The sequence below is a fragment of the Lampris incognitus genome, chromosome 2, assembly GCF_029633865.1.
Source record: "Lampris incognitus isolate fLamInc1 chromosome 2, fLamInc1.hap2, whole genome shotgun sequence".
In the NCBI taxonomy this organism is placed as follows: domain Eukaryota; kingdom Metazoa; phylum Chordata; class Actinopteri; order Lampriformes; family Lampridae; genus Lampris; species Lampris incognitus.
Genome location: NC_079212.1, coordinates 102,056,253 through 102,069,875, shown reverse-complemented (window position 1 = coordinate 102,069,875; position 13,623 = coordinate 102,056,253).

Below are 13,623 nucleotides of genomic sequence, written 5' to 3'. Positions count from 1 at the left end.
TCTTAGCTCCTCCTTGAACTCTGCACAACATTATTCCTTCTTCAACTTCCACCTTGGCTCTGTCTTCACTCTCCCTCTTCTTCATCTCCAAATTCATCCTACAGATCACCATTTCCAGTACAGAAATCTGATTTATGATCCACGTATTCAATTTTGCAAAGGTTTTACTCCAATTCCCTACCTGACACAACTTTCCTTATTTATCCAGATTTGGGACTGGCACTAAGAATGTTCTGGCTTGTGCATCCCCATTGACTGGGTTCGGTATAAACAATAATACCACTTGGAAACATTAAGGGGGGGGGGAGTTGAAACGTTGCCCCCAGCTGCTTTAAAAAGTTGTGTTAAAATGCCAATATTGAAGCTTATTCAGCAAAGTTTCAAGACCACACACCTCAACTGCTCCACTTCAAGCATTCACACAAATACCCACCTAACCTCCTCTCCCATCAGCTCTCATATTCTGCCCCCACATTTCTCTCTCTCTTCCTCTCCTCTCCCCTTCATAGGGTCCTGAGGGGGTCTGTCATTGCCAGGATGCTATGGCGGATTCCCTACCAAGTTTCCCCACAATGCAGTCAGCAAGCGGAAGAAAATCAGGAACTAGACACATCAATATTTTCTTTCATAAATCATTTAAACTCATCTCATTGGTGATGAGGTCCTTGATAGTGAATTCACCTTTCGGTTTGATATTCTTTATGAATATACAACAAGTAACGGATGATCACTGCAACCAACATGGATAATTTCACATCCTTTAACAGTGTTAAAAGGTTGGTTAAAACAAAACATGTCTGGTCTTGTCAAAGAGAAACACTTTGTTATGGGCCCATGTATACTCTCTTGCCCTAGAAATTGTAAACTTTCAGATCCTAAAAAAGGAGTATAGTTCTTAATAAACACAATGTTAAAGTACTTGTATTTTGCTCTTCCAACCGTACGTCTACCCTCAATGACCTGAAATTCTTAGAAAAGAGAATACCCACCCCACCACTGGTTGAGCTCTTATGGCTGAGTATAACATCCCTGTCCCATTCTTTTTTTCCAATCTGTCTCATTAGTTTCATCACTATGCTTCATCCTGTATAAACATTACATCAGTGTTTTTAAGTTTTACAAACTCAAAAAGTAGATTCTTCTTTCTACAATCTCTGGCCCCATTTGATGTTTACAAAACACACTCTAAAACCACTTGCATGTGAAAAGGTTAAAACCCGAAACCACAACACTAATGATTCAAGAAGAAGAAGAAGAAGAAAAATCAAGGTCATTGGCTGTTTCAGTTTCATCTCTATTGTTCAAGTCGTACTTAAGCTTCTGAATAATTTCTTCAGTCTATAGATTTCCTGGTCTGTAAACACTCCCTGTCCTTGCCACACACACACACACACACACACACCACACACACCACACACACACACACACACACACTGCGTTCATACTCACACAGAGGCAGCGTGAAGCGCCAGAGGATGACGATGATGTGTGTGTGTGTGTGTGTGTGTGTGTGTGTGTGTGTGTGTGTGTGTGTGTGTGTGTGTGTGTGTGTGTGTGTGCGCGCGTTTTTAATGTTGATGTCTGGTGATACTTCTGAGTATTGATCTGTCAGTTTTTGTGATGAAATCCCTGGAATGATGTGAGGGAAGATGAGAGACACTGAAAACGATACGTTTTTATATATATTTATTGACCCTGATATATTGATTGGTATATCGACCTATATATATTTAGCGACCCTGGGAGCAAGATAAGTGGTTTGGATAATGTTGTTGACAAGGACTGAGAGATGTCGGAGAGAATGCAACAAGACACACACATGAATTCCTTCACACTCACTCTTACCTAACACATTGCAATCCACACAGTTTCTAGTTTTCTTCAATTGCTTTATTTTTGTCTCCTTTCTTTCTCTCCCTCTCTCCAACATTCTTTCCAGAAACACTATACACATCTAATACTGTAGCTGAACTGACAGAGACAGGAGGAAGTAGTTTTGAGGCTGGGTTATGACCGTACGCTGCCAGTGGGAACAGACTGGCATTTCAGCTGATTGGCACAGGCTAGCATTGAACCCAGCACTGCAGGCATTTACCCTGCGCGCTGACATTACTACAGCATGAAGGGACACTTTCTGGGAACACGGAAGGCTCCGGTTACAGTGTTCTAATGAGAACAACAGCCTCGGGATACCAGGGCCTTGTTTTGACAAGTGGGTTCGTGTCCTGCCTCTTGACTGTGCTGCAGGTGTGTGTGTGTGTGTGTGTGTGTGTGTGTGTGTGTGTGTGTGTGTGTGTGTGTATTTGTACAATATGAATGAGTGTCTTAACTTGTGTCTGTCTTCAGGTGTTGACTGTTATTTGTGCAGTGTGTTTTTCTGTTGCTGTCCGTGATAAGACACTTCCCTTAGCTTTGAATGCAGCGACATGCCAAAAAAAAACCAACCTTGCGTGATCTTCTTTAATGAGAAATTATCAGTCAGTTTGTTTTATGCCTCCACAAGCCCCTGCCGAGTTCTCCATTCTTTGTTTGCTTGCAACTAGTGTGAGCAAGATTCAGTCACAGCACGTGGTGTTTATGATAGAATAATGGCAATCATGCCGTATTACTACATTAATTAAAATGATTGAAAATATTGTAACTGATCCCTGTTTTACCTCCGGCTTGGTCGGGTGTCTCTAGAGACACAACTGGCTGTGTCTGCGGGTGGGAAGCCAGATGTGGGTATGAATCCTGGTTGCTGCACTAGCGCCTCCTCTGGTCGGTCAGGGTGCCTGTTCGGAGGGGGTGGGGGTGGGGCTGGGGGGAATAGCATGATCCTCCCACGAGCTACATCCCCCTGGTGGAACTCCTCACTGTCAGGTGAAAAGAAGTGGCTGGCGACTCCGCATGTATCGGAGGAGGCATGTGGTAGTCTGCAGCCCTCCCCAGACCAGCAGAGGGGGTGGAGCAGTGACTGGGATGGCTCAGAAGAGTGGGGTAATTGGCCAGATACAATTGGGGAGAAAAAGGGGGGGGGGATATATAGTAACTGCGTTGCAAGCAGTCAGATGACACACTGCTGATAAGTGCTGAGGGTTTTTGATGTGCATGTGTGAGTTCTTACTTTGCTAGAGTTTGAATGTGTGCGTCTCTGCAATTGGGTGAGAGAAAAAGTCTGGATGCATCTCTTTTGATAAGTTTGGGTTGACATTGCAGGGCTGTTCTGCCACTTAGCATTACAGGGTTTAGCTGCGGTTTAGAGCGGGTTCGGCTAAACCGGTATTTTCAATGGTCTGGCCACACAGTTACATGTTAAGTCGGAACACGATTGCTGTGTCAAGCGAAGCACGGCTTCAGCTAAACCGCAACCTGATGTATGAGCAAACCACCTTATTCCGCCTTTCAAATGAGCAATTCAAAGGAACAACACATAGTAATGACCCAAAATGTAACGTCCTCAGTAAATGTAACAGAAATTTGATTTTCTAATCAACTATTCGCTGTTTGCTAAGGGAAGTCAGGAAATCTAACATAACATTACATTTTATATGTTATATTGTGACTGCTAAAGCCTAGGTGATTAAGTGACTGAATAAACCTACAAAATCAACCAGGGCATCTGCATGATTCTTTGACAGTACACACATAAGAGAGGTTATGTGATGTCATACAGTCTACCCCAATTCTGCCTACTCCCCTAGTCCAGCCCAGAGGAAACACACTATACTCTGTATTTACTGCATATAATTTATGAACTGGGATGACACATTACTTGATTTGAACAGGTCCAACTACAAACTGTCAACAGGTCAGGAAGGACTCAGATGCAGAATCAGAGGCACAAGTAAAGAGCAGCCACTTTATTAAAGTGATTAGGCAGTTCACAACACAGTTCGTTCCTAAGTTCAAATTCAAAGGTCAGTTCAAACAGGAAGAGGTACAGAATCAAGAGTCAGAAAACAAGGTCACTTACAGGTATGAGTCAGAAGAGAACAGATAGGTGGGATGCGAAAACTGGCAGGCGCAGAACTGACAATCTGGCAAACAACAAGAGGTGAGCTGACTGGTCGATATACTCAAGAGAGATTAATGAGGAAGCGGGCAACGTGTGTGGCAGAACTGCAGGCTGACAGGTGATTGACGCACAGATGGTGCAGAGGCGTGCAGGTGGGTGTGGCAGGAATTAGAGGAAACTGTTGGCAACAGCTGACTGGTGAGTACACAGGGGGCTGTGGTGGAGGTTTCCAGCTGAGTCCATGACAGTACCCCTCCCCCTACATATGCCTCCCGGGCATCCTCCTGGGCCGGTCCAGGTGAAGACAGTGAAAGTCCCTGATGAGGGTTGGGTCCAAGATGTCTGGGCCGTAGCCTTCCAAGTCCACCAGGTACTGAATCCCCCGATCATGACGCTGAGACTTGAGGAGTTTCTTGACCATGTAGACATTGGTATGGTCAATGAGCCGGGGAGGAGGAGAAGGGACGAGTACTGGTGATACAAGAGATGTGGATTTTCCGAAGAGTTCTGGGTAGTTGTAAATGGGCAGCAGAGGGATTAATTACTTTAGACACTGGAAATGTGCCCACAAACCTGAAGGGGCAGGTCCCTAACAGAGAGAAAGACCCTCTGCCTGAGTTGATACCAGGCGGCGACAGAGTGGCGACAGTCCACCAGTCTCTTCTGCTGGGTTGAGGTGACTAGGAGCTGGGCATGGGCACATTGCCATGTCTGGTGAGCTCTGCAGATGAACACCTGGGCAGAGGGCACACATGTTTCCTCCTCTTGTGAGGGGAACAGGGAAGGTTGATAACCATACCCTACTTGGAATGGGGAGAGACCAGTAGAAGTGACCAAAAGGGAATGATGTACGTATCATGAGTGATTTGCGACAGAAGGCTACCAGCAAAAGTGAAAGGGGAGGTTTACAAGATAGTAGTGAGAACACCTATGTTGCATGGCTTGAAGAGGGTGGCACTGATGAAAAGACAGGAGGTGGAGCTGGAAGTGGCAGAGTTGAAGATGCTAACATTTTTGTTGGGAGTCACAAAGATGGACAGGATTAGGAATGAGTATATTAGAGGGACAGCTCAGGTTGAAAGGTTTGAGGACAAAGAAAGAGAGGCAAGATTGAGATGGCTTGGACATGTGTGGAGGAGAGATGCTAGGTATATTGAGAGAAGGATGCTGAATACGGAGCTGCCAGGGAAGAGGAGAAGAGGAAAGCCAAAGAGGAGGTTTATGTATGTGGTGAGGAAGGATATGCAGGTGGTTGGCATGACAGAGGAAGATGCAGAGGACAGGAAGTAATGTAAACGGATGATCCGCTGTGGTGACCCCTAACGGGAGCAGCCGAAACAAAAAGAAGAATGAGTGTACAACAGTGTGACATGGTATTTCACAATGACCTTCGCAACATTGTGGTGAGGTGTCCCGGCAGTTTGCATGGACCTCTGACAACCTCTGACACCAGTCAGAAGGCCCATTACACCTGTGGACCTCCAGTTTGATAGATGCCACAGGAAAACCCACTTGTACATGGAAAGGGCATTTTGCGTAACTGGCCTGCAGACCTCCCCACAGAAAGCGAATAATATCCCAGTCCCTCATTCTGTCATCCATCGTACAGTGTACACAGTAACACAACAATCACATGACACAGTAAATGCAGTTAGACAGCAAAGCATACATGCATAAACACAATATACACAGGTGTGATGAAGTGGTCATAAGGTGCATCAGTGACAATAGGCAGCTGGTAGTGTGTAAAGTGTCAGTGCACAGGAAGTAAACAGTAATGTTCAGTACATAGTAGTAACCGTAATATTAACAGTTGCGTGAAACAGTACAGCTCCATCTGTCCAGCATACACAGTGCAGATGTAGCATGTTGGCATGTATTTGGATGTTTGCCGAGTGACTATTCATCATTTTCGGGGGTGCGTAGAGGCTGGTTTTGAATCTGGTGGTCCGGGTTTTTATGCTACCATGTAACTTGTTTGAGTTTAAACTCACCTTAAATGCTTAACTGCAGCTAAGCTAACAACAGAGCAACTGCCCCCATGTGTTTGTCTAAACTGTGTGTCTGTGAATTTGACATGTTCTCTGCATGGGGACAAGAGAATGCCTGACTGTGTGTGTGTGTGTGTGTGTGTGTGTGTGTGTGTGTGTGTGTGTATGTGGTCTGACTGAATTTCTCTCTTTTAGTCCATCTTAGTTTTCTCTTAAGAGGGACAGAAATCCCGGTTCTCGGAGATGCCCCGCTGTCTGCTTTCATGTAAACCGGGCTGCCTCAGGATTCAGTATGTACACAAAACACATTCCTGTGTCTCACTGCGTGCGTTCAGCAGTCACTACTGTGGAGGTCCCCCGTGCTGCATTTAAAATGTATTTATCGTGGTCTGCTCAACAATTCATGAGCAATGGGGATCACTTGCATTAGGCCCATAGAGAGTGTCTCCTATTTGCCGTAGTGTAAAGCTAGTGTGTAGTCAGCTCCACCAATCAGGTAAAATTTAATGCAAGGTTCAAGTCTGTAATCAGCTTTACCAGCCATAAGTAATTTATTAACATGAGGATAATCTAATGAGCGATTTATTCAAGAGGTGGACGTGAATTGTCACATAACTGTGCAAAGGGATGCGTTCCATAAGTAAAATGACAGAAAGCTATGGCTCGGAGGAGGAATGGTTGATCGATCAAATCCAAAAATTCCTAGAAAATTACTATTGCAAACGAATTATTTTTGGCTAGTAGCAAATAGTATGGACACACACGGGTGGGCAAAATGTGAAAACCATGTGGATTAGCTGGTCTACAAGCTGATCTCTAGATCAGGTAGACTGTGATACGAGTCCTGGAACAGAAAATATGACCCACTCCACATAATAAAATATTTAGCAGTATTCCCTGTAGTGATGGAGGTGTAATGCAGATGTCAGCGGTGAGAATGCATCCCTGCAGTGTCGCCATAGAAACAACTCAGGGTTTTTTTCCCCCCTTTTATGTTCTGCATAGTCAGGGAATGTATGACAGACTAAACATAACTACCTACCAAGGGCTTGACGTTAAAGTTGTGGGCCTTGAACTTACTTATCCAAAATGAAAAATATTATAATATTTAAGGAAAAAAAAAGTTTTATGAATCCATCCATCCATTATCCAGACCGCTTATCCTGCTCTCAGGGTCACGGGGATGCTGGAGTCTATCCCAGCAGTCATTGGGCGGCAGGCGGGGAGACACTCTGGACAGGCTGCCAGGCCATCACACAGGGCCCACACACACACACACACACACACATCTAGGGACAATTTAGTATGGCTAATTCACCTGACCTACATGTCTTTGGACTGTGGGAGGAAACCGGAGCCCCCGGAGGAAACCCATGCAGACACGGGGAGAACATGCAAACTCCACACAGAGGACGACCCGGGATGACCCCCAAGGTTGGACAACCCCGGGGCTCGAACCCAGGACCTTCTTGCTGTGACGCGACCATGCTAACCACTGTGCCACCATGCCGCCTGTATTTACGAATCGACGTTTACAATTACTGTGGTTTATTGAATACAGCAATGTACAAATTAACATAGCAGGAAATGATCTGCCTTACTGGGAAACTCCTGATACGGGTGGAAAAAAATAAAAACAATAGTTTCTCTTGTTCTTCATCACAAAGCCACTGGAAGACATCAAGCCTCTCTATTTTAAACTAGTTTCTCTTCTGAGCTTTCTCAGCCTCTTTTGGAGACCCTTCTCAGGTACTTGGCCAGGTTTAGGCGGTTGGAGGAACGTCGTCATCCACAAGTCTAAACACAACATCCAACACTGGGTTGGACACCGTGGTGATTGGAGTGCTTCCGATAGTCACTGCAATTATAAACAGAGGAGGCATGCTCACTGTTGACATGTGTGCGAACACAGAGCTTAGGGTATTATTTTACACCTTGGTAGCTGGCAGACGTAGCTGGTGAAACAGGAAGCACATCTCAAAGATGAATGACAACTTCAGTTGAGTTGATAATAACCCCCCACCCCTTTTTTCCCCCCAATTGTATCCGGTCAATCACCCCGCTCTCTGAGCCATCCCGGTCACTGCTTCACCCCCTCTGCCGATCCGAGGAGGGCTGCAGACTACCACATGCCTCCTCCAATACATGTGGAGTCGCCAGCCACTTCTTTTCACCTGACAGTGAGGAGTTTCACCAGAGGGATGAAGTTCATGGGATGATCACGCTATTCCCCCAGTTCCCCCTTTCCCCCCCGGACAGGTGCCCAACTGACTAGAGGGGGCACTTAGTGCAGCGACAAGGACACATACCCACATCCGGCTCCTCACCTGCAGACATAGCCAATTGTATCTGTAGGGATGCCCGACCAAGCTGGGGGTAATGGGGATTTGAACCCGCGATCCCTGTGTTGGTAGGCAACGAAATAGATCGCTATGCCACCTGAACGCCCCGATTCGCTGATACTTTACAGTTTTCTTTATTTTTACTTGTTCAATAAGACAATTACCAAAGGAATTCCACTTGTCTGATCACAAAGTTTGCTTGTGTCAGACAAGCGTACAAGCTTTAATGTCAGGTCTCGCTGCTTAACCTTTTTTTTTTTTTTTTTACCTTAACTTCCTGACCAAACTTCACCTCAAATTTTGCTTCATTAATAACCCTGTGCTCCATGAAGGATTTGTGAAGTTCATTTTAAGATATGAGACAGGTCACATGTTTGGTTTTATTTAGTGTTTATCCACCCAATGATTTCACAGTTCATGTAGGTGGATATAAGGGTTAAGAAGTACCTTCAAATACTCATCCATCCATCCATTATTCAAACCACGTATCCTGCTCTCAGGGTCGTGGGGACGCTGGAGCCTATCCCAGCAGTCATTGGGCGGCAGGTGGGGAGACCCCCTGGACAGGCCGCCAGACCATCACAGGGCAATACCCATCTATAAATTTGTACAAATATTTGGTGACTGAAGTAGCAATATGTGTGTACGTGACTGACAATTGAACATAACTGTTTTGTGAAGCACAGTGCCCTATGTACACTATTTTCTTGATCTCAGCATATATGATAAATCAAGTTAATTAAGTTTCATTTATTAACCCCCTTGGGGAAATTCTGTTACTGCAAATTAACCCATCCTAGCTGTGATCTGTGTAGCTAGGAGCAGTGGGCTGCCGCCTTCATGGTGCACCTGGGGACCAACTGCATTGCCTTCGTCGGGGGCACAGAACCCTAACATGCATGTTTCTTTTGATGGTGGGGGAAACCGGAGCACCTGGGGAAAACCACCACAGACATGGGGAGAACATGCAAACTCCACACAGATGATGACCTGAGATGACCCCCCCCCCCCAAGGTTGGAAAACCCCCGGGGTTCAAACCCAGGACCTTCTTGTGGTGAGGTGACAGTGCTAACCGGTGGGGCAATGTACTGCCATACTGTTGGTGACCTATGTTATGAATCCTGTACCCAAGCATCTCTAGGATTATGGTTGCAGTGGCATATACTAGCTGATTGGTCTTTGTTATGGTGGCAGTCAATATATTGTGTAAGGCTGTGTCCACATCCACAAGCAGGCTTTGTTATGATACTTTGTCACTGAGTCGTGGAAGCCGAGCCCGGGGGTTGACTGTTTTAATGTGGCCATTATTCTCATTTGAACTCAGCAGCTTCAGCTGTCATGGCTGGTAGGGTTGTTTCAGCTGGTTGGAGTCTGTCCTCATGTATCTCCTGCCTACTGGGTGGCCATTCAGGCTGCCAAATTGTATTGACCCTTTTAGAGCCTACGCGATGATTATGTCAGGGCGTCAGCTGGAGGCAAAACAGAGCCAGAAGCGGTCACGTTAGATACGAATCACGTCCTCAGGCAAGCGTACGTCATCTAGCTAACGTTAGCGAACATGTCTTCATGCTTTGTTTTTGGGTGCCAGAACTAAACTTGAAGTTTTATCGCATACCAGCTGCCACTCCCAGTCAAAAAGATCGGCGACAACTGTGGTTAAATGCGATAAGACGAAAAGATTGGACTGAGGAGATCATCAAAAAATGCTCGTGTTTGTAGCGCACACTTCATATCAGGTAAGTAAGGTAACGTTAAACTATACTTTTGTCTGTTGTAGGTATGGATATTTGCCTCCAGCTAAGCTCCGCCCACAAAAACGTCACTATGTTTACTAACAGAAAAGGGGTCTATAGTCATCCTGTTGGAGCCTTTCCATCTCACGCTGTGACAGTAGCTTTCTTCTATTGATGCTCGAGCATTGAGCTACCAGCTGCTTCTGAGTCACCATGGAAGTAGCACTCCTACTGGTCCACAGTTCCCATATACACTTGATATACCCCTCTCCTGGGGTCTGCTTTTATAGTAGCATTCCATCAGTTCCAGGTTCTCAGCCCTTGTCCATGAATGTCTTGTTCCAGTAGCCCATTACTCATCAGATTGTCCTGGTTCCCCAACATCTGACCCGCACCTTGTTAACCAAGGAGAAATCTGAACCAGTACTACTCTATGCATGTTACTCTCATTCATGTCTGAGGGACTTGGCTTGTAGAGCATTAGGAGTCTAAGCCACAGACTTTTACTGGAGACTCATCCCAACTGGGTTTTGAAGCCCCAATCTCAGGTGGGGAAGCTGGTGTTCTTACCTACTGAGCTATCCAACTGTCATACGTGTGTGTGTGTGTGTGTGTGTGTGTGTGTGTGTGTGTGTGTGTGTGTGTGTGTGTACATTCATTTGTGTTAAATAATGCATATATATATATATAATACCCACAACAAACACTGACATACATTTACATAAACAAATCCTGACATACAATTTCATTTCATTTACAATTTCATAGACACAACTAGGCATTAACTAATGTGTGTGTGTGTGTGTGTGTGTGTGTGTGTGTGTGTTCGCATTATATATATATATATATATGTATGTGTGTGTGTGTGTGTGTGTGGTGTGTACATAGTATGTTTCTCTCTTGCGCATACACGTATGTGTGCACGTGCACACATGCGCACACACACACCCACACACACACAATTTAGACTAACATGCATGTACATGCCAACATATATGCACAAATGGCTACCACACATTTATGTTCATATATACACACTCTTCAAAAAAGATACACAAAGACATTGATTAGTTCACGCATAGAGACACACTTAGGGACACAAATATTCATGAACTATTTAAGAGATAAATACACACACACACACACACACACACATGCACGCACACACAAATAACATGCAAATCCCTTCTTGTCTTTTGAAACTTTCTGGTATGCATACTTAGGCAGTACTGAGTTTCACAGCCTGCACCCCAGTCAACCAAACCTGCACTTTCTGCCTCTTCAGGGCTGACAAGTGGAAACGGGAAATTACATCTGCGCTCTGGTTGGCTGATGTGAATATGAAAAAGCTGATGAATGGAGTCTTGGAGTTTCCTCTCAGTCAGAGTTTGATTGGATTAGTCTGTAAATGAATTGCTGGGAGGCTGAGAGGGGAGCCTGTGTCGATGAGAACTGAGTTACTTCTGGAGACGTTTGTGTTTGTGCGTATGTCTGTGCACACGTGCACACATTGAACGGTGTGTGTGTGTCGTATTAGGTTAGCTGCACTGTTTGTGTATGTGTCATTATCTGAGTTTGTGTGTGTGTGTGTGTGTATGTGTGTGCACGTGTTTGTGTTAATGTTCATGTGTACATTTAAAAGAGAGAACATGAGGGACGAAGGTAAATTGAACATCTATATGTATACATTTTTGTGTGGGTGTCTTTGTGTGTATCTGTGTTTTTGTGTATGTGTGTGTATCGTCATGCTTGTTTATACGTGTGTGCATGAGTGCATGTATGCAGCAGTGTGAGTCTGTGTGTTCTGTCTTTGCCGTAAGCATAACCGATATATTTACTGTGTGGGTCAGTGTTTGTGCCATATGCTGAGCGATGCGGGTCTGTCTGTACCTATCTGCTTAATTAATGCCTTTGGGTAGAGAAAAGAGCACCTCACCAGGTTATTAAGGATGAAACTACCCCCGGAGTAGCCAAAATCTTTTTTTTTTTTAACCTGCCCCTGTCCTCCTAAAGCTCACAGGAACTTGCAGGATGTTGCTGGGTAATGCAAAAACACATGCACATATTAACCCCCGGAGGATCGCCGGCTCATAGTCGTAGGGGTGAGAGGAATCCCTGATGGATGGAAAGCATGTGATCAGCATTGATGAAAGCAACATGTGTAAACTGATTTAACCCCATGCAACACTTTAAATGACTACAGTTCAGTCGTCATTTTATGCGTCTCAACTTCAGTGTTGTTAAATGTCCTCGTTACAGTTGGCAGTAAATGGTTTTGAGCCAAAATGTAGAGGAGTAGCCCTCTTTAGGTTGAAAGATATGTCTTGCTCTTTTTTTACCTTTGTCTCGTTGTTTGTGCTTTTGGCTCATTTATCTTGTTTTAAGTTACCCTCCAGATCCACTGCCAGCATTGTGTTGCATCAGCTTCAGCGCTGCATCCAACACACTGCTCCACATGCTCCGCAGGGCACCTTCAGACCAGAGGGAGCCAAGCGCGGCTGGTGTTTCAAAATATTCAGTACCAGCCGGCGAGACGAATGACATATGTTCACTATAGCATGTTCTTAACATTATTAGCTCAATTTTTCACAGCTTATGCCTATTGTAAATGCATTTAATTAAAAAAAGGGTTAAATTAATTCAATGTAATTATCTTGGTCAAACAGTCTCGGTCTATATAAAACTCATTTCACGATGAGAGTAAAAACATAGGCCCACATTTGAAAATGATCTCAATTTAAATCTCACTTTAATGGAGCAGATGAGAGCTGACACCTGATTTGGCCGTCAAGAATTGGAATTGCAATTTTGTTTGCTTGGACACAGCCGTCTGAGGCTACACAACGCCAATCCACCGTGGGCAGTAGAACACAGTTCATTGATTGCATAGAATGAGCATTGAATTGACGGTTGCCTTTTCAAGCCCCTTGATTGCTGTTTGAAAAGGCAGCTGTCAATGCGATGCTCATTAAATGCAATGCTCAATGGCTTCAGTGGCGCTTGGGTGTTAGAGTGAGTCTCTCTTTGTTTGTTGCTCACATTTTGTCTTCCTGTTCATTGTACTCATGAAACATAACTTGAACAAAGTGTTTATATAGCACTTTTCATACATTAATAACATCTCAAAGTGTTTTACTTTAGAAAGAAGCAACAAATCTTTCAACGGATGATGTCATACTGTAAGTTATCACTGTTGACAAAGCGTAAGTATGACTTGCAACATCCCCTTCAGTGCCTGTATAGAGACCAGTGATCCATAATCCTCTCTTCTTGGTTTATTTTTAACAAATGCTTCTCATTAATATTTGGATATTGGTATTTTTGCAAATGATATGTGCGACCATTTTGTTACAGCTACAGTCAGACAAGCTAAGCTCCCAAAACCAAGACAACAAATTGTTCTTAAATGAGATTTTAAGCATTTCTGTGAGCAAGCTTTTCTTCAGGATTTGTGGGACTTTGACTGGAACAAGATCTCTCTCATTAATGATGTTGAGAATACTTACATCATGCCTTTACTAGTATTATAAATAAACATGCTCCCTTCTGCAAATTTAGA